General features: G+C 39.8%; 1 long non-coding RNA gene across 1 annotated transcript in view; it reads right to left on the reverse strand.

The window, feature by feature from the left end:
- Positions 1 to 335: 335 nt before the first annotated feature.
- Positions 336 to 22,149, reverse strand: part of LOC106994717 (uncharacterized) — a 170,312-nt gene continuing 148,498 nt past the window's right edge. Inside the window, exons 3-6 of the long non-coding RNA XR_013416639.1 lie at positions 19,817 to 20,058; positions 17,535 to 17,591; positions 2,942 to 3,012; positions 336 to 448 (exon numbers count right to left, since the gene is read on the reverse strand). This is a non-coding gene — a long non-coding RNA (uncharacterized LOC106994717). The remainder of the gene's footprint in view (positions 449 to 2,941; positions 3,013 to 17,534; positions 17,592 to 19,816; positions 20,059 to 22,149) is intronic.

Genomic DNA, 22,149 nt, shown 5'->3' on the forward strand with positions numbered 1-22,149 from the left:
CGGCACTATTCACAATAGCAAGACTTGGAATCAACCCAAATGTCCATCAGTGACAGACTGGATTAAGAAAATGTGGCACATATACACAATGGAATACTATGCAGCCATAAAAAAGGATGAGTTTGTGTCCTTTGTAGGGACTTGGATGTAGCTGGAAACCATCATTCTTAGCAAACTATCACAAGAACAGAAAACCAAACACCGCATGTTCTCACTCATAGGTGGGAACTGAACAATGAGATCACTTGGACTCAGGAAGGGGAACATCACACACCGGGGCCTTTCACGGGGAGGGGGGAGGGGGGAGGGGGGAGGGATTGCATTGGGAGTTATACCTGATGTAAATGACGAGTTGATGGGTGCCGACGAGTTGATGGGTGCAGCACAGCAACATGGCACAAGTATACATATGTAACAAACCTGCACGTTATGCACATGTACCCTAGAACTTAAAGGATAATAATAAAATAAATAAATAAATAAAGAATTTACATATAGCCAGACGTAGTTTATATTCCCATCATCCAGAGAAGGAAATGTTACAATTCGTGTGGACATTGCCATAGGAGTGGGGGAAAGTCATCCCTGGATTAAATCTTCTCTAATGCCACCTAAAACAGCTTAAAATGATGCCTCAGAAAGATTAGATGGTTTTCAAATAACTAAATAAAGTTGAGAAATACTATATTTATAAATATAAATATATGATTATATTTACAAATATAAATGCTAGGTATTTTATAATCCAGCATTCTATCAAATTAAAATGCAAAATGGCTGTCATCCAATCAAAAATTAGAAGACACACAAAGAAGCTGAAAATTAAAGCCTCTAACAAGGAAAAGAAAAATGAATCAGTGGAAACAGATACATAAATAACATGAACGATACAATTAGTAGACAATGACATTAAAACAATTACTATAACTATGTTCCACTTGTTCAAATACATAGAGGAAAGATTGCAAATGACAAGTAGAAAGGAGGACATTTTAAACATCTAGATTGAACTTCTACAGATAAATCTACAGTATGTGGGATGAAAAGTGCACTGGATGGGATTAAAAGCAGATTAGATTCCACAGGAAAAAAAGTTGAAAACATAGCAATATAAAACTAAAGGTAACACTGAGAAAGAAAACATAATAAAAATAAACAGTATCAAGCACCTTTAGCCATCTGATTTTCATGTAATTCAAGCTCTTGAACAAAAAGGTAAAATAAGGTTACATAAAAATATTTGAAGAAATAAGGGCAGGTTTTTTCCATATGTGATAAAAACTATCCACAGATCCAAGAAGCTCAATAAACCCCAGGCATGAAAAACAAACAAAAATCCACAACAAGGCACATTATACTGAAAAAAAAAAAAAAAAAGACTGACAACAGATGTCTTGTTAGAAACAATATGAAAAAGAATAGTAGCAGAATATCTTTTAAAAGCTGAAAGAAAAATCTGTCAAGAGAGAATTCTATACCCAATGAAAGTATCTGTCAAACTGAAGGCAAAACAAAGATTTTTTTTCAGACACAAATAAGCTGAAATAATTTATCACAAGCAGATCTGCACTACAGGAGAGGTTAGTGATAGCCTTTCAGTAAGAAAGAAAGTGGGCCTGTGAAATAAAAATAATTATCTCCTTCCACAATACAATGGTGCGACAGACATAGGATATATATTTCCAACCCAAAAGGGGAAAAGAGGCAGGAAAAAATGGCTATCTGGTCCCAAGTAAGACCAAAACCCACCAAGAAAATCAACATTATACATCAAATATCCAAAATAATCTTTCACTTCATGTTCCACCTTCTTGAGATAGGGACAATGCACAATGCCTGGATTCAAACTTCAGTGTGATGAATGCCAAATCCCGCCCAGTGCACTTCCTGGGTACCAAACATACCACATGGGGCAGGAAGGGCACTGCACTCAAAGGTGCAATGGGGAGGGGAGAAGTTGGACCCCCAAAGTCTTGAACAGCTCTGCCTCTATGGTTTTGCTAGACTCTGCCCACACTACAGCTCACGGGCTGGAGGTTCATACCTGCAGCTCTACCAGGCTAGTATACCATTCTGGCAGCTGTATAATTCTGGGATCCTTATGGTGGCCCCACTCTCACAGTTTTACTAAGCACTGCTTTAGTGTGGGTTCTCGAAAGTCCTCTGACCCTACAGCAAGTTTCTGACTGGCTCCCAGCCTGTCTGCAACACTCTTTGAAATAGGTGGAGGCTACAATGGCCCCACAGGACGCACACTCTGCATCACAGTGTCAGCACCATGTGGACCCCACCAAGAATGATCACTTGCACTCTCCAGTGGCAGCACAAGCTGCATCTGAGCCTACTTTAGCCACAGCTGGGGCAACCAAGGAGTCCTGCACTGGAATGCAAAGAGCAGAGTTCCAAGGTAGCTCTGGGCAGCAAATACTGAGGTCTTTGAGGTACCTCTCTGGAAACTTTACCCTCAAGGTCCTAGTTCTGCCTTCCATAAAATTTCTAAGGCATGAACATAATTCCACCAAGTTATTTACAGCTGCATAACATGAGTATCCTTTATTTAAGTTTTGAATACCTTATTCCTCATTTCCAACTGAGACATCAGAAAAGACTTTACTGCCCATATTTTTACCAACATTCTGATCACAGTCATTTAAATAATCCATCAGAAGACATAGGCTCTTTCTACAGCTTTTTTCTTCTGAGATCTTACCAGAATTGCCATAATACATCATTCATGACAATCTAGATTTTTTCTAGCATGTTCCTCCAAATTCTTCCAGCCTCTACCCATTACTCAGTTCCAAAGCCATTCCACATTTTTAGAAATTGGTTACAGAACACCCCACTTCTGGTACCTGTTTCTGTCTTCATTTGTTTTGTATTCCTGTAACAGAATACCAAAGACTGAGTAATTTATGAACAATAGAAATTTATTTCTCACCATTGTGGAGACTGGGAAGTCCAACATCAAGATGCCAGCATCTGGTGAGGGCCTTCTTGCTACATCACTCCCTGGCAAGGCAAGAGAGGTAAAGAGCAAGGGAGCAAAACGTCAAACTCGCAGCCTCAAAACCTTTTATAATTGGCTTCATTCCATTCAGGGGAGTAGAGACTTGATGACAGAAACACCTCCCATTAGTAGCTACCTTTCAACACTGTGGCATTGGGGATTAAGTTTTCAATACATGCTTTGTGGGGGATACATTCAAACCATACCAGCTATTATAAAAAAGACAAGATATAAGTGTTGGGGCAAGGATGTGGATAAAAGTTTACCTGTTATGGTTTGAATGTTTTTTCTTTCCAAAACTCATTTCCAAAACTTAACTCTCAGTGTGGCAATATTGAGAGAAGGGGTCTTCAACAGATGATTTGGGCAAAGGCATCATGAATTAATTAATTTATTCATGGGTTAATGTGTTAATAGGTTATCATGGGAGTGAGACTGGTGGCTTTATAGGAAGAAGACAGACTTGAGCTGGCAAATTCTTGCCCCCTCACCCAGTGATGCCTTCTGCCATGTTATTATGTAGCATGAAGCCCTCACTAGAAGCTTACCTGATGCTGCTGCCCAATTTTGAACTTCCCAGCCTCCAGAACTGTGAGCCAAAATAAACCTCTTTTAAAAATAAATTACCTAGTCTCAGATATTAAGTTATAGCAACAGAAAACAGACTAAGACAGAATCCTTGTACACTATTGGTGGGAACGTAAATTGGTACAGATATTATGAAACACATTATAGAACTCCCTCAAGAAACTAAAAATCGAATTACCATATAATCCAGCAATCCCACTTCTGAATATTAAAAGATTTGAAATTAGTTTGTTGAAGAGATGTTTGCAATCCATTTCCACAACTTTTCCATTTCTACTTCTACCTCTTAATTGCTACTGCACAAACATTTACAAAATAAGCTAGGAGGTCACGTGATTTGCCTGTATAATTCATCAAATGTCTACTGCTGCTCCACAAGATAGTCACTTTATTTAGTTTTCTTTAACTTTGTTTTAAGTCTTTCCTGATTATAGATGAGAAATAAATATTGTCTGGACTTCCTGGAAGACCTTCTGTCATTACCTGAATGCTTAATCATCTGTGACTATTCTTGCCTCCCACAGTAAATGTCCTCAGTTAAAAACTGAAACTAGGCCGGGCACGGTGGCTCACACCTGTAATCCCAGCACTTTGGGAGGGCGAGATGGGTGGATCACGAGGTCAGGAGATCGAGACCATCCTGGCTAACACGGTGAAACTCTGCCTCTACTAAAAACACAAAAAATTAGCCAGACATTGTGGCAGGTGCCTGTAGTCCTAGCTACTCGAGAGGCTGAGGCAGGAGGATGGCGTGAACCCAGGAGGTGGAGGATGCAGTGAGCCGAGATCGCACCACTGCACTCCAGCCTGGGTGACAGAGCGAGACTCCCTCCGTCTCAAAAAAAAAAAAAAAAAAAAAAAATTGAAGTTAAAAATCTGTTATGTGGGACAAAATTTTGTCTTATTTCAATTTGTCAATATGTAACCAGTGCTTTTCTCTTTAACTCTTTGATGCATCATGTGTCATACTTGAGCCTAACAGTTGTCACCTCTCTTGCCAGAAAAGAGAAAGCATAGCAACTCGATGGATGAAAATTATTGCATAGATTTTCTTTTCTCTGACCTCACACCACAGTGAGCCTCAAGCTTCAATTGATGAAGCAAACAGAATTGACACCACCCATTCTTTTATTCAGTAAGTTTTTAAATTCCCCTTAAGTGTTTAATAAATAAACTACTAAGACATTTCCACCACAAGTTGTTTTTACCCTATAATTTGCCTGGATTTAAAATCAGGCAATCACACTCTGTCAACTAGAATTATAGCTCTTTTGAATACAGCATTCATCATTGTGTGCCTACAAATTCTGTATGTCACAGTACAGCATTAATCCCAGATAGCTCTCATGTTCTACATCTAGGAGGTAGTCACACAATCACTGAAGAGAATACAGGTGTGAGATCTTGAACTTGTGAAGCATATAAGTGGCTATTTGGAAACACGCATATCCTAGAAGCAACCCTGATATTAAGAAAGAATAAAATGAGAACAGGAGTTAAATAAAAAGTCGAAGATAGGAAGAGCTTAAGAAAATCCAGGAAGAGTTTATGAATAGGAACATGAATGAAAAAGGAGCCATCCCAGCAACTCTCTCATAGGTCTTAGCAGAAACCAGAAAAAAATGCTGATGTCAGTACATAAAGCAGGAAAGGTCTCAAGAAAAAGCAACATTACTAATGGACTTTCAAAAGAAGCTAAAAATACTGAAGGTTACTGACTTCTGGCAAATGAAATTGGCATGCAAATTAAATGTCCTTCCTCCATTTAGGGAGAGACAATGAATGAACAGTATGGTTTTTTTTTGTTTGTTTGTTTGTTTGTTTGTTTTTCCTGAACAAGATGAGAGGAAAATCATCCATTAGAATTTTACCTATCTATATGATAGTAAATGAATAAATGTTTATTTGAAGAAAAAAGGAATATTTGAGTTATATCAAGGTTAATCTTACGAATCCAAAATGGAAAGTCTTCAGGAAAGTTTAGAAAGTGTAATGACATTTCCATTCACTCCTTGGTTTTAACTCAAGGTCAGAGGAAAACTTTTAAAAATATGCCAAAATATGCCATCACAAATGCTCATAGTTCATGACCTTTAATATTTGTCACCATCAACTGTGACAAGTCATACTCTCTCTGTTATAGGGAAACAAGGCCTTTTCACAAAATCAATATGCAACATTATTTTAGAATAGTTGATATTCTTGAACTCGGCAATTAAAGGGGGAAGAATTATGTACTTTATAAATAAGTGGTTAAAAGAAGTGCAAGTTTTATTACCATCATTGAATGTATAAATTTTCTTAGTCACCAAGAAACCAAGTCTTCTAGAACCTGTCTCTCACATATGGTGAGGATCTTCTCTTGAATATTGTCTACATTTATGCCCCTATCCAAACCTCAATAGTTTAGCTTTCCTTCTCCATATCTACATAACATCCTGTATAGGCAAAAATAAGTGCTTCTACTGACTCCTCATCACTGAGACAAACAACACTGAGAGCAGATTTGAAATAAATTCCATCATAATTGTCTCTTGCTTTCAACCTTGCCTATGTACCCCCCACACATACCCCTGAATTCATCCACATTCAAAAACTGTAAATCTCTTTATGTCACTCCCCTGTTTAAAACCTTCAGAGCCTCATAATACTTTCAAGATAAATTCAAACTTGGTACCATGACACAGAAGAGCATTCATGATCCACACCTTTCCAGCCTCATTTGCTGACTCTCCCCAAAGTCACTCATGTCTATTCATTTATTGAAAGTTTTCTGTTGCCTGCACACACCATGATGCCACACACCCTTTTAGTATTCTTGTGTGATTCCCTCTATCTGTAGTACCAAGCCTAATCCTACCTCCAACACCTGAGTCAAGAGTTTATATTTATGAAGCTATATATTTCTTCTCTGTACTTTCATAACACTTCATACACAACTCTCTTATAGCACTGATAATAGGCTGGCATTTTTTATTTTTTTAATCTCTCTTTCCTTACTAGACCTCCTTTAAGCAAGGCCCATATTAGTTAATCTTCATGCCAATAGTACCTAACAGTTTATCTCATCCACAGGTGTTCAATAAATGCAGGTTAAATTTTTTTAAAAAAGATGGATGGATGGATGGATGGATGGATGGATGGATGGATGGATGGAACGAAGGAAGGAAAAAGGGGAGAAAGGGTGGGTTATAAACTGAATGCTTGTCTGCCTCCCAAAATTGAATGCTGAAACCCTAACCCACAATATGATGGTATTTGGAGATAGAACCTTTGGAAGGTAGTTAGGGTTAGATAAGGTCATTAGATTGAGGCCTTCATGATGGAATTAGTATTCTTATAAAAAGAGCCACCAGAGAGCTTGCTCACATCCTTTCTCCTCACACATTCAAGAAAGGCCAGTGAGCCTTTCTTCACAGCAAGAAGGCAACTCTCTGCAAACCAGGAAGAGAGCCCTCACCAAGTCAGCTGGCACCTTGATATTATTAGTCCAGCTTTCTGAACAGTGTGAGAAAATAAACATCTGTTATTTAACCTCCCACTCTGTGGTATTTTGTTACAGCAACCCAAGCTGACTAAGACAGATTTGGGTACCAAGAAGTAGGGTACTACTGTAATAAATACCTAAAAATGTGAAGGTAGCTTTGAAACTGGGTAATGGATAGAGATTGGAAGAATTTTTAGGAGTATGCCAGAAATACAGGCATTGAAGTCTATTCTGGTGTAGTCTCAGAAAAAAAAAAATTAAGACTATTTTATTGGAAAATGGAGGAAAGGTGATCCTTGTTATGAGGTGGCAAAGAACTCGGCTGAACTGTGTTCTAGTGTTTTGTGGAAAGTAGAACTCATGAGTGATAAAATTGGATATTAAGCTGAGGAGATTTCTAAGCAAAGTGTTGGAGTAGCTTGGTTCCTTCTGGCTACTAATAGTAAAATGTGACAGGAGAGAGATTAATTGGAAAAAAAATTGTTATGGAAAATGAACCAGAGATTGAAGATTTTAAAAATTCTATGCCTATCCATATTCAAAAAAATTAGAAATCTTGTTCTGAAGAGGACACAAAGGTTATAAATGAACAGCCATTTGATAAAGAGATCATGAGTATGACTCATGAACTTCACTGGCCATTTTAACAGAAGCCAGGAAGAGAGAAGGGATTATACCAGCAAAGACATGGCTAGTTTAATCCAAAGGAGATAGAGAAAGCAGAATGAAATGAAGGAATTCTGTCAGATTTCCTAGATTCTACAAGACCAGACCACAGAGATATTTGGCTGCAAACACACACTATTCTTCAAGGAAAAGGAAAAATTGATCCCAAAGATTCAGAGATCATAAGGGCTGCCACTCTCACCACAGGCCCAGGAGCAAGACTTTCCTCCTTGGTTTCAAAGGGTGGGGCCACCTCTTTGGTTTTACCAGGCTAGGATGATCGTACCCAGTGTTTCAGGGGTTGGGGCCATCCTTGAAGAAAGCTTGTGGTATTTCATTTTGTCAGCCTTTGCTAAGACAACAAAGAAGGAAGGAAGGGAGGGAGGAAGGAAGGAAGGGAGGGAGGGAGGGAGGGAGGGAGGCAGGGAGGGAATGAACCAACCAGTGGATACTCCCATGTCCAACGGTTCATGGCTGCAGATGATCAGCCATGTATTGAGATTAAGCCTGTGGTTTTCTCTGCATGGGTAATTGGCTCCCCTGGAGTCACATTATTGACCTTGCATTATTGGTGTCCCTTGATCTAATCAGAACTAACAGCACAGATAAAAAGGAAAGTGAGAGCCATTAAGCTGGTGATTGTGTTGGGTAAAGACCACAAAGATTCCTTCCATCCTTTACCTGAAAGCGTCAACCTTGACTTTCAAATTCTACCATTAGGGAAATGTGTGGGGTCTGTAATATTCATGAAACCCTAAATTATGAAGAAAATTTATACTAATAAAAATTGAAAATTAAATGAAACAAAAAGAAATGCCACATTACATAGTGGCATCTCAATTTCCTTATTTGCTTCCCATTCTGTCTTCCCTGCCCAAAAGAGTCCATTCATTCTATCATTATTGAAACAAGCCTTCTTAAACATTTCAATGGCTCTTCATCATCCTCATGATTAAATCCAAATTTCCTACAACTCACACTTTATAAATTGGCCTCTACCATCCCAGCCATGGTAAATAATGCCATGCCTTCACTCACCCCTTCACCTCTGTATATGCTTTTCTTCCTACCTAGCACACCACTCCACCCATCACCTATCCCTAGTCATCCTCCAGGTTTTAGCATATATATCACTTTAGGAAGTTTTGTCTGACTTCCCAAATATGGGTTAGATTTGCCTCCCTCATTCTCACAACACACTATTTCCCTTTAGAAAATTGTAGGACATGTAATTTCTTTGTTCATATGCCCTACAGACAAGAAGCTACTATATGGGGAGAACTATTGTACTCATGTAGTCATGTATGCACCATGACTGGCATGCAGTAGGTGCTCACTAAATAATTTTTGCTGAATGAGTGAACTGATAAGGTTCTAGAACTTGTAAATAGATCCAAGTCTAATGACAACTCTACATGTTTGTGTTATTTAATATTTAAATGAGCACATTCACATCTCATTATCTCTTTTAACTCTTAAAACAACCCAGTGTAGCAGGACAGGTACTAATCAAACACTGTCGATTGTCCACTCAATAGCCACACCATTTCTCTGCCATATTGACAGGAGCCCTGGTTTTCTTCTGGAGCTCACTTTCCTCCAAGTAACCAGAATTAATACTGATTGGCTTGAGGTAATGTGGTGGCTGTGACACCCTGTTTCCACAGAAGACAGTCTGAGGCAAGGGTTAAGTGCTATTATTGGGAGGTGCATTGCCAGGCCTAGGGAGTGAAGGAAGAAGGCAGTGAGACAGGTAATAATGAGAACTAAATAAAAATTGATGCTTTTTCATGTTGGCCACCATTTCACAAAGTGAAACAAATTCACTCAGCTACTTGAGATGTCTCTAGACAAGCTACATTCAAAAATCCATGCTTCAGAACAGGCTATCACAGGGGAAAGAGAAAAGGAATTTTTCCACAAGTTTCTTCCCACTCTCTGTCTCCCACTGGTAAATGTTTGCCCCATTAAAAAGTTACTGCTAATATGGTGCCTCTTCTTAGTGCAGAAGTGATGGGAATAGCCAAAGACTTAGCAAAATGGTGTTCGCTTGCACAGAACTGGCCCAGGTTGCTGCAGCTCCAGCAGCAACTGCAATGGAGCAAACATCCAAAGGCACAGGAGACAAGAGAATAGAGGACATTCACAAGATAGGGCAGATACAGTGGTAATTCCAGAGATTGGCTTAAGTGCCATCATGTGGGAAGTCTGCTGGCCGAGGGGGAATGGTATGGTAAAAGCTTACAGAGACATTCTTAAAAACACTAGTGAAATATATTGCATATTGTATTTTACTAATCAGGTAACTAAGAATGCATTTTACAACCAATAGTGTGTCATAATCTAATTGGTTGTGCTATTTCTTTCACAGTGGTATACAAAACAATGGTGCATTTTATAGTCAATGACATCTTAGACTCTGTGAAATACAGTAGTCTTGTGGTGGCCTTCAGACCAACACAGCCCTGCATAACGTGTAATCATGTAATGCAAGAGGCTCCAACAGCCTTCCTGCAACCATGAAAGGATCTAACCTGACAGTCTGAGGCTAGCAGAGCAAAAATATGGAAAGTATCTGTGTCTTTTTAGTGATATGTTTCCCCATCTGACAGATAAACAAACTGAAAATAGAGAGCTGATGTTCTTTTCCAGAGCCTCATAGGTGGTTAAACAATGGAGCTGAGACTTTAACCTAAGACCTTGGTGTTCTTTCCCATTCAACTTCAACATGGTGTTCAAAGCCCTTCACAACTGGCCTGTTTACAGCCCAGTCTGCTAATCTCTTTCCACAGGTCTGTCCTGTTCTCTATATATAAGACTTAAGGTTTCCTGAAAACAGTCCATTTTCTCATATTTCTCCAGCTTCTAATGTTTTAAGAAAATCTGGCAAAATAATAGTAAAGAGGATGATCTCACTAAATATTTATTATGAAGAAAGTACAGAGATCTGGTACCTTATCTCCAATCTTTTAGGATTCAGTATATGGTATATGGAGAGTAATACCATCTTTCCTTAAAAACATCTTGCTGCCACCACCAAAACCAAAACACCAGCTGCATGCAGATGTGATACTCAAGCAATGAAACCACATCAGGTCCACATCCATCAAAACAGGTTCAGTGGAGCCACACTAGCCAGTGTGTATCAGCTGAGCACCATTCTTCAACCAACCCTGGCTGCATATAGCCCCAGAGCCCCAAAGGTGCCCATGGTCATGTTCACAGCTACCCAGTGACTCTCCCTCGAGTACCTCTAACATGTTTATGTTGACTGGCTTTGGTCCATGCTACTTGCACTTTCAAGTATTTCAGCCAGGTAAATTACTAAATTTCAATGGGAGTGTGAAAACTGGAAAACAATGGCTCTATAATAATTCAGGCCCATTTTAACAGGACTTGATTGCCAACATGGTGAAGCATCAGAATAAAAATCCAAAATATCCAGAGAAATCTATGCTGAAGCAACTTAATAACACCATAGGTTACTGCTCAAATGAAAGAGGATCAAGAAAAAAGAAAACCCACTAGAGCATAAAAACACTCTACAGAAACAAAGCAGCTGTTTTCTGCATGTGGGTGCCTCCAGCATTTGTGAATCTGCAGTCGGCTGTGAATACCCTGGGAGCCATTTCCCATCTTTACGAGAGGAGGCTGCATGGTTTAAGGTTTCCAAGTCAAGGGAGCACCCTGTAGCAGCAAATTTAATAAGACAATATCTCCAACATGTCGATCATCCCTAAGTAAGTTAGTAATCATTATCTTTTTTCTTTTTACATCTAGCATTATGTGACATATCTCTTTGATGGGAAGAGAAAAATTGCATACATTTAGGGATTCCCTCTCAATAAATGGCTCAGGATGGAAATTAAGCCAAAGACTTCATGTCTTAATACTCCAAATAAGCATCCTCAAGGAAGTCTGACTTAGAGAACCTAGACATTCGACAGTTCCAGTTTTCTCTTTTCCTGCGGTCCCTTTCTCTTAGGTGGGGGCCTGGGGTCAGGATGTGGCAAACACACTCCCCCTATCTTACCTTTCTCTCAGTTCTCCAATGTCACACAATTCAGTAAATATTTATGCATATGTACAAGGGGTGCTGCAAGTCACCTGTAGGAAGGTTTACAAAATTCGGTCTTCCTAAAAGATAAATTGCAGGTATTTAGTTCATTATGTTCTAAGCAGAACCGAGGGGGAAAGAATGAGAATATGATAGTGATTGTAAGTGCACCTAGGGTCCTTTGCTGTGTGGGAGCCGCTAAGTGAAGAAATATATTAGTCTTGCTTTTCTACTAGCCTCCTCATGAAGTAATCACTTAAATGGGTTCTCAGAGTTCAGGGGAATTGGAAGACCAGCAGTAATAAGAGAAATACCTTGAATTTTCTTCCAAGGCACTCCAAGGGCTTTGCAGACATTATTACATTTACCAGCCCTCCCTGGTCTCTGTGCTTCCGTCCAAAAAAGATGTCAGCTTCATGAGGGAGGAAATCTGCCCTTATATACGAGAAAAAACGAAAGCAGAGCTTCTGAGACTTGTCATGCATGGTTCCTGTGGCTTCCAGGGCCCAGGATTCTGAAATACCAGTCACTCAGTGTATATTTCAGTATTTTAGAGTACTCATTCCAGGAACCTGAAGGGGCAACAGCAGTGTTGATCCCCAAACTCCCTCTCCAAAAGGAAAACATTTGGAGGTCAACTTAAATGCCAGCCTCCTCTTTCCCCACTCCTGCTCCCCACAGCTCTGCACACACACACACACACACCCCCTTGAGTAGCTCTGGGCTATTTTGGGCTTCAACCTCATCTGCCTTTCACATTAGATTCAGCGTTAATTATGATGCTCCAGTGAAAACGAGCCTTCTGACAGTCTCAAGCTTGGAGAATGGAAGGAGAAATAAAGGCAGCTCCAATTACAGGCCGTTAGCCCTAATTAATGCCCACCTCCTGTGCTTGGCATTCTAGACACAATCCCCCCACTACTATGGGGAAGAACTCAATTCACTCTATGGCACAGGGACCAACAATATTAAGACAGTTACTTGCTGGTCCCCACGGAACATGATCTTTCAAGCAAGGAAACGATGTATATGCAATAACCAGGAGGAACACAGAATCCTGCATTTCTCCTTTTAAACTGTCCTTTGACATTCTTGTGGCACACCTTTAGGGACAAAGAATAGAGCCTTTTAGAAACCCAAAATCTATTTCCTTTGTTGGTTCTAGACCTCGAGTCAATCAAACAACCAAATACATGTATTCATATATATACACACACACACATATATATACACATATATACACGCATATACATACATATACACACATAGACACACACATATACACATACACATATAATGTATGTATATGACTTAAGCACTCTAATTTGCTCCGTGAGAAATATGAAGGATGTAAAAATCTCGTTTCTCCTCTGAGAAACATGTAGTACCACAAACCTCACTAAATCAGAACGTCTTCTGGGAAAGTACTACTTCCCTGCTGCTTTCTGAAGGACTTCAGCAATTAATTTTGCAGGGAGTAAATTCACATGAAGAACGAGACTGCTGTACAGCTCCCGACCGGAGCCCTATTTGAAGCATTAAGCTGCCCGAGTTTGCAGTGACTTCTACCTCTCTACCTCCCAGCCTGCATTCTCTTTCTTATCTGCAGCTTCTAGTCCACCCATTCCATTCAATGTGGTTCCACAAATGGTCACTGAGGGCCCTGGGTCAGGAGCTGAACAAATATAAAGTGTGTAATAATCCTGCTCCCTTCACTCTGGTGCTCACTGGAATCTACTGTATATGTCTTTATGTCACTCTCCATCACCAGATTGTAAATTCCTCAAAGGCAAGTATTATGTCATATTCACCTCTGGATCCTTGGATCCAAATTCAGAGCCCCACACTCATGAACTCAACAAATGGCAAATGAATTAGGAAATGGATGAATAAATTAGAGCAAATTTAGCAGGCTAAATGATTTTGGTCTCCTCCTAGCATACTCTGAGAACATCTACAGGGAATGCCCAGGCCATCTCCCTATCAGAGATTTTCTCTTAGTATGCTCTTTGAAGTGGCCTTCTTCCCCTAACTCACCCTTTAGTCTGAATTTACTTACCCACACTTAACAGTGGTCTGAAGTTAGCCTGCCTGTTCATATGCCTACTTGATTGTTGCCTGTCCAACTAGAAAATAAATTTGAAGAGGTCACAGACTTGTCTGTCTGGTTTGCCTGTATCCTTGGCATTTATCACAGTGTTTAACATAAAGAAAGAAACCAGTATTTCATAAATGAATGGGTGATTGAATAAATGATTAAATGGAGAATCACACACCAAATTAATGTGTAAGGATATCTGAACTGTGAGAAAAGTTAACATAGCCTAATATTTAGTCCATTAAGTAATATTTGTAGGTAGGGAGGATAGGACACTGCTAAGAAAAGTGGATATAAAGATAAATAAGACATTGACTTGAACCTCAAAGAATGCACAGTTTAGTAGGGACTAAAAGACAGACAGACAGACACACACACACACACACACACACACACACACACACACACACTCCATTTTAAGAACTCTTACAATAAAGCAAATTAAGACACTAGAGATTAAGTCACTAGGAGACATAAAATTGTTTAAATCTCAAGGGGCATATTACTCAGTAGAGAGACTGATGGATACATGAAAAGATAACTAATAATATCTAACGCCATTTGATACCAGCCATGTGAATCATAATCTCATAGATCACAAAAGGGAATGATTATCATCATTCCTTTAAATGGTTCAAAGACTCTCTTCTTCCTCCGTCACTGTCAAAGGGGCAGACTTGGCCTACAATCAGTAAGAAGGTGGTCCTGCTGATAGCTCTGTAAGTATCAATGTGCAGGTAATATCAGGAGTAGGGAAATTATTCATCCCACTCACCTATTCAAAGGAGGCTGCTTTATACCTTTATGTTCTTCAGAGCACTTAACATGCCACTAGTTTGCAATAAATTACAATTAGTAACAATAGCATCATTATTCTGGGTTTTATTATTAGAGGCATTAATTTTTAATGTTTACTATACTCAAATATGTGTAGAAGCCTCGAAATGTATTTAATAACAACTTCCACCTTCCGAGCTCTAGTGATGGTCTAGTGGGATTTAACCAAACTCTACCACATTTAATGCTCTGAGCAGAGTAAGGCAGCCAGAAAGAATAGGAAAGCAAGGGGGAAAGCTCTGAGCTGAGAAGGAATGTATGCTCCAGAGGATCTGAAGCCCATTCGGTCTTCGCCTGGAGGTCAGCAGGGTGCTCTGCAGTCTAGAAAACCTCACCTGGAGCCAGCCTGGAAATGCAGACCCTAACCACTCGCGAGGTAAACAGGCTCAGAAAGAACCACTCTGTATCTGGAATTGAACATTTTCAAGGAGCTAGGGAAGAAAATTTCTGGAGCGAGGAGGTAGGGAATGAAAGGAAAGAAGACTCTGCCTCACTCCTCCACATGTCTCCAGCTATAGGCTGTCTTGGGGCTCTGAAGGTTCGTGACTTCCACCAGCTCCAGGTTAGGCTGACAGATCCCCTTCCTCTGCTCCCTTCATCAAGCCAGAATAGGATGAGGGGAGAAGCTTTCCTTTTATCAATATGACAAGATGATCAGAGTGAGAAGCTTGGGTCCAGGTTCTACCTAACGCTCTGCGTGGTTTCGGATATGAATTCTCTTTGTTTAAACAATACTTTCTCAACCCTGCCCAGAGGACACCAGCCCTGAACTCTTGACTCTTGATGATGGTAGCTTACCCTATGCAGAAGCTGTGTTGAATTTTTATAAACAGGATTACGAAGTACCAAAGTCAGCCTTCAACCTTGGTGCTTGGCCAAAATCTGCTATTCTGTTTGAACTGTAGCCACTGCAAGGCTAAAAAAACCTGAAGGTCCATGTAAACATAATTTCTGGGCCCCCTGGATGTAGGTATGATCAGTACTTGTGCAATCATCTAGGCCATTAGCTTTTCTAGTCAGGGTAACCCTATCAGCAATATAAACAAGCCATGTCCTTTGAATTTACTGTTAACATCTGATTATTTACCTTCAAATATAGAAAGGTATTCCACATGGACCTTGGAGTAAAATCTTATGTGCTTTATGTCAGTTACATTTAAAATATACATTTATTATCACAAGAGTAAAATGCTACTCAAATTAATAGTGATTGTGAAAGTTGTTAAATTTATTAACAAAACCATTTATTTAGAACTTTAAAATTGCAAAATATAAGAAAATTAATGGGGAGTTGATAGGAGTGTGTTACCTAGACAACTTTAGGAAGGGCATTGTATCCTTTCTGCAACCACAAATGTTTATTACAATGCAAATAACAATTCAAGCAAAGTAACAGAGACTGGATAAAATTGTATTTCTAATCTTTGCTAATTTTTTTTGGAAATCTGGCATTTATAACATCAAACAAAATAATCTTGAATAAATGTATTGGTGTTTAGTTACTTTCTTTTAGGTCCTGATTCCTACTCTGCCACCCAACTCAGCAGAGTATGAGGATGGCTTTAGGATGGTAGTTGTAGAACACAATCATCTCACAGCCTAGCCAGTGGGTAGCAGTGTAGAGAGTTTGTTGCTTCCGTACCATAACGTCAAACTTTTTAAAAATTTGACTCCTAAAATTTTTACCAATAAAATTTTTTGAATAACTAAATTTTTATAATAAAATCTGTTTTTTATTCTTGTAACCCAGAAGTTTATTCTCTAATGGTAATATCTAGCTTAAGCCAAATATTTTTTTTTTAACACATGACTATTCAGCATGAGGGCAAAATGCATATTCCATGCACTTCTTGGGCTTCTCACAGCGACCTCCTCTCTCTGCAGGTAACTGCTTGCCAAGGAAGTCTATACAAAGTGCCTAAAACAATTATTAATAAATGGTCCCTTCAGTAAGATTCCCTAAGCTGCTTTCTCACTTAATTACAACAAGTAACAACAGCATCATTATTCTGGGTTTTATTATTTATCTTTTTAAATTATATGTATCTTTTTAAATTATAGTCAGTTGTTTGCTGCCATTATTTTCTGCACACATAGTCTCAGTTTATGCCTTTTCATCATGGTTGGCCACAACCCACAACATGGGAAACAGTGTGGAAGTGCCGACTCCCTTAGGCTTCTGTCCAGAGCCTTCACCCTCCGTCCTTGCTCCTACCCAGTTCATGTGCCCAGGCCCTGCCAGCTGTTCTCTCCTCTTCCTTCATGCAGGTCTGCTCCCCACACAACAGAAAGACTCACGCTTGTAGGGTAGCGTATTAGTCCATTCTAGCACTGCTAAACAAGTATCTCAGACTGGGTAATTTACAAAGAAAAGAAGTTTAATTGGCTAACAATTCTACAGGTTGTACAGGAAGCATGATACTGACATCTGCTTAGCTTCTGAGGAAGCCTCAGGAAATTTACACACATGGCTGAAGGTGAAAGGGAAGCGGGCACATCTTACATGGCCAGAGCAGGAGGAGGTAGGGGGGAGTGCTACACTTTTAAACAATCAGATCTCATGATAACTCACACTTACTGTGACAACAGCAAGGCAGATGGTGTTAAACCATGAGAAACCACCCCCATACTTCAATAACCTCCCAACAGGCCCCACCTCCAACACTGGGGATTATAATTCAACATGAGATTTGGGTGGGGATACAGATCCAAACCATATCAGGTAGCCTGCACAGAAGATCCCAAAGCCTGTATTTGCCCAAGACCTGTCATGTTTTACATTTTTACTGACCTCTGGGATTCAAAAAGCAGTGTACTTGCAGAGCTCAGTGTCTTCATTTCATTTAATCTACAATAAAAGAAAAAATAATTATTCTACATCCTGAGTCCACAGATGTCCAGGAAGAAAAGAGACAGCTCTTGACTCAGGCTCTCTTGGATGGGGCTATGGTGCTCCACAGGAACACCTATGGCACCCGACTCACCTGTGCCTCCCATCACAGCTGTGTCTTTAGACATGCCACAACTTGACATGGCAAAGCATTGCCTGTGCAACCTACAGCAGTAAACATGTTAGTGTAATTAATGTCTTAACAACTTATTACAATTCTCAGATAATTAATCACAAAAGCTAAACATGCTGTCTCACCCTCCTAATGTGCTAATGCTCTAATTATTATGCCTCAATTAAGGGGAAGTCAAATGCTCCTTGCTTAAAAGCACATGCTTAATAAAGGCTCATGCATGGCTCCAGCACACAGTAGGTAGTATATGGTAGTGAGGAAGGAGGAGAAGAACTTTTTAATGCAGGCTTGTAGGCAGCTTCAGGCAAGAAAGTGACAGTTCTCCTTTCTTGAATTTTATTCCTGGACAAATGCCAAGTTCTGAAAACCTACTGGGACTTAGGGATGTCTCTAGGAGGAATGGTGTGGTGGGGGAAGGAAATATGTTCCAGGTGAGGATATGTATATGTGCTGGCACATTTGTGTGTATTTTCTAAAAGTATAAGTTAGACAACAGTCATTTCCTTTAACAGATTCATGGGTGAGTATGGCCCATGGAGCCTGGCTACCTCCTAGGACCCTCAGGACTCTGTGCTTGGCACACTAGGGACACAAAGGCTACAGCAATGAAGCGCCTCCCTCTAAATTAAATCTTACATTTGCCTCCAAATTGTCTTGAATAGTGTTTTTCTTTTTTAAATACACTATACAAACACACCAGAATGCCTTCTGGTAGGACGTAGCCTAGGCTTTCTGTGACTCTCACCTGAGAGACTGGTCTGGCCGCTGTACTTCCATGACCCTAGGTCCACTACCTTTGTACCCAGATTCAGGATTCTTCACACATGCACACTATCAACCCTATGACAATGACAAGCCTCCTGGGTAATAATACTAGCCCACGCAACCCTATAACAACTAATAATTAGAATATAATTTATATTCTAATTATAAATTATAAGTATAATTATTGTGCTACACACAGTTTCTTGAACTTTGGGAGATACTGAGAAGTACTGGACACAGTTTTGGCTCATTAACCATTTTCAGACTTCTTGGGAAGGCTAGACACAGAAGTATTAAAAAAGAAAACGCGGTTCAGGGAAGTATTTGCTAAGTGGCCCATAAGTGATATTTGCCTAGAAGAGAGACAGAGAGATTCCTGGAGTGCTCAGCAAAGTCTTTGCAGAACAGGAGGTGCCAAAGCTGATCCGTAAAGGTGGACAGATGTCACATTGTGGGTCTATAAACCCTTCATTCCTAACTCTTTATTCTTTCATACTTCATCAAAATTCTATGGACTCTATCTTCAAAATATACACGGAATCTGTTATTTCTCCCTACCTCCATTATGACCATCCTTGTCCAAGTCTCCATCATCTCCCACCTGGATAATTGTAATTCTCTTAATTAGTCTCTCGGCTTTTGAGCTTGCCCCAATAGTTAGGATGGTCCAATTACAACTTAAGTCATTCTACTCCTCTGGCTTCTCATTTTATTCCATACAGTACTCTACAAGGCTCAGATGACCTGGCCCTCCATTAATTCTCTTACCTGATCTACTACTACTTCCCTCTAACCACTATCCACTCTGTTTCAATCTCATGTGCCTCTTAATAGCCTCCAAACATACCACGCACACTCGTGGAGTACCCTGAGATATCTGCATTGCTCACCCTCACCCCCTTAAGGTACTTATTCAAAGGGCATCCTCTCAGTTGAGGCTCTGATCACTCTATTTAATATTGCAAATCCACCTCCCCCAACCAAAATTCTCTAATATCCTCTCTGTGTCATCTTTCTCTATAACTCTTAACACCAACTGATGCCAAAGACATGTTACTTGTTTATAGTCATTCTTTTTTCAGTTAACATAAGCTGCATACAAGGAGGGATTCTTGTCCCTTTATTTTATTTTTGCACAGCACCTAGAACAGCAGCTGGCACACAGTAGGTTCTCATTAATTGGGGTGGCTGGGAAATGACACTGGGGCAGGAGAATGGTATAAACAAAACCACAAAAGTAAGACAACACCAGCTGTGATGGAGAAGGTGCAGCTAGGAGACTCACCTGCCAGAAGTGGGAGTTTTGCCTTGAAGGAAAATGGAAATTGAGGTGGAAAAGGTGAGGATAAGGCTGCTTTGTCTTCCGTGCTCTGGAGATGCTCCTCTCATCTAGCACCTTCTACTGCAGCCATGGGGAACTCACATTCTTCTCTTATTGTCTTTTAAAAACATCAGCCTCTGTTTTTAGAAGGAACTGTTTTCATCTGTCTGAAGTCATGAATGGATTGTATTATGATTTGGAACATCCTGTGAACACCAATAAAAATAAAGGCTGCCTTAGGCAACAATTTAGCCACTTCTTCCTTGGCAGGAAATTCAAAGATGGCTTTAATTCTCAGAGGCAGTGGATCATAAAGTGGACACACCCCTTTCACTTAAGTTTCTTCTTGAAATTCAGCATGCTCTTAAGAGAGCTGCTCTGGGAAACAGAAATGTCTTTGGACTTTGATACAAAGTATGTGGGATGGGTAGAAGAAAAGGCTATGGGAAGCTGAGAGAAAGTTTTCAATCACAGACTTTCAAGCATTGGGTGGTTCCTCCTTAAGGTTAGAGTCAAAATGCCTCCTCAACCCTGTTATTACCCTGAACAGATTCACCCAAGCTGCAAGAGAAAAGCAGGATTTAGATCAAGTGAGTATGTATACATGTGCTTGTGTGTATTTACTAACAGCCAATAAAAATACATCAACAATTCGTTATGTAAATCAGGAGCTCTAGATTGACAAGGAAACTGCTGCTTTCAGGATCTCATGAAAGCAAACTCTTCCTAGGTATCTGGCTTCAAGTTCTTTGATTGGCAGAGAAGAAACCAAAGTGGTTGGTCCAAGAGGGTGAGAGATGACTTAGAAGCTAATTTTTGCTTGCATTCTTGATCTCCCGTGTACTAAATACATGCCTTAAGGCAATTCAGGAGAAATCTCTGAGCCTCAGTTTCCCTTAGAAGTATAAAGAGAGTAAAAACTTCTATCTCATAAAATTACTATGAGGTTCACAGGATGCAATGTTCATGGAAGTGCTTTGCAACATGCTGTGTCAGTTAGCTATTGCTAAAAAAAGTATGGCTGCATAACAAATCACCTTCAAAACTCTGCAGGTAAGACAATAGCCTATATTTACTGATCTGTGGGTTGGGTTGATCCAGGCTGAGCTTGACTCGATTTGGTGGGCAGCTCACATGATCTCAGCTGGATTCATTCATACGTCTGATGGTCATAATGGGATCAACTGATCTAGATAGGACTCAATGGGGCAAATCAGCTCTAGTCCACATGTTGCTCATCCTCCTTCTGGAATCAGTAGGCTAGCCAAGACATCTTTGTCCCTTGATAAATGAAAAAGTACAAGAGAGCAAATTCAGTCACTCAAGAGCTTCTCAGTCCCTTGCTCACATCATGCACGCTAGCATTCCACTGGCCTAAATAAGTCACTGGGGAATCTGCAGTGAATGAAACTGAAATATTCTATGGTAAAGGACATGGATGTAGGAAGGGGTTAAGAGCTAGAGTTGTTAATGCAATCTACTGTAAGTACTTTAAAAATGCAAGACATATTGCCAATGCTCTCCAGAGAGTTGTAGAATGAGCAGAAATATTTTTGGCTTATCAATGTTGTATTTCTCCAGACTACAGCAGATCATTCTCTTCTGTCATCAGCCCCCACCCTCCAATCAGTAAAATCCAGGAAACTTATTCACTATCAGCCATCAAAGAAGGCAGGATACTCAGGATACTATACTGGTGGAGAACACAGGTTTGTGGTCAGATGGATCAGGATTTGAGATCCTGCTCTATTACTGACTCACTATATAATCTTGGATGAGGTGTTTAACTGCTTTAAGTCTTAATTTCCTTATCTCCCTTGGTGATCCAGGCTCATGGCTTTAAACACTATCCATGTCATTACCCTGGACAGATTCATCCAAGCTGTAAGAGAAAAAGCAGGATTTAGAAAATCCAGTGAATGTGTAGTGTACATGTGCTTGTGTATATTTACCTGCAGCCAATAAAATATATCAACAATTAGTTATGTAAATCAGGCACTCTAGATTGACAAGGAAACTGCTGCTTTCAGGATCTCATGAAAGCAAACTGTTTTCCTTAATGTATGGCTTCAAGCTCTTTGATTGGCAGAGAAGAAAACAAACTGGTAGATTCAAGAGGGCGAGAGATGACATAGAAGCTAATATTTGCTTGCATTCTTGATCTCCCTTGTACTAAACACATGCCTTAGGGCAATTTGGGAGAACTCTCTGCCTCAGTTTCCCTTAGAAGTACAAAAAGTATGTGTGTGTACATGTGTATTTACCAACAGCCAATAAAATACATCAACAATTATTTA

This window comes from Macaca mulatta, chromosome 1 (assembly GCF_049350105.2).
Source record: "Macaca mulatta isolate MMU2019108-1 chromosome 1, T2T-MMU8v2.0, whole genome shotgun sequence".
NCBI classification, from domain to species: Eukaryota; Metazoa; Chordata; class Mammalia; order Primates; family Cercopithecidae; genus Macaca; species Macaca mulatta.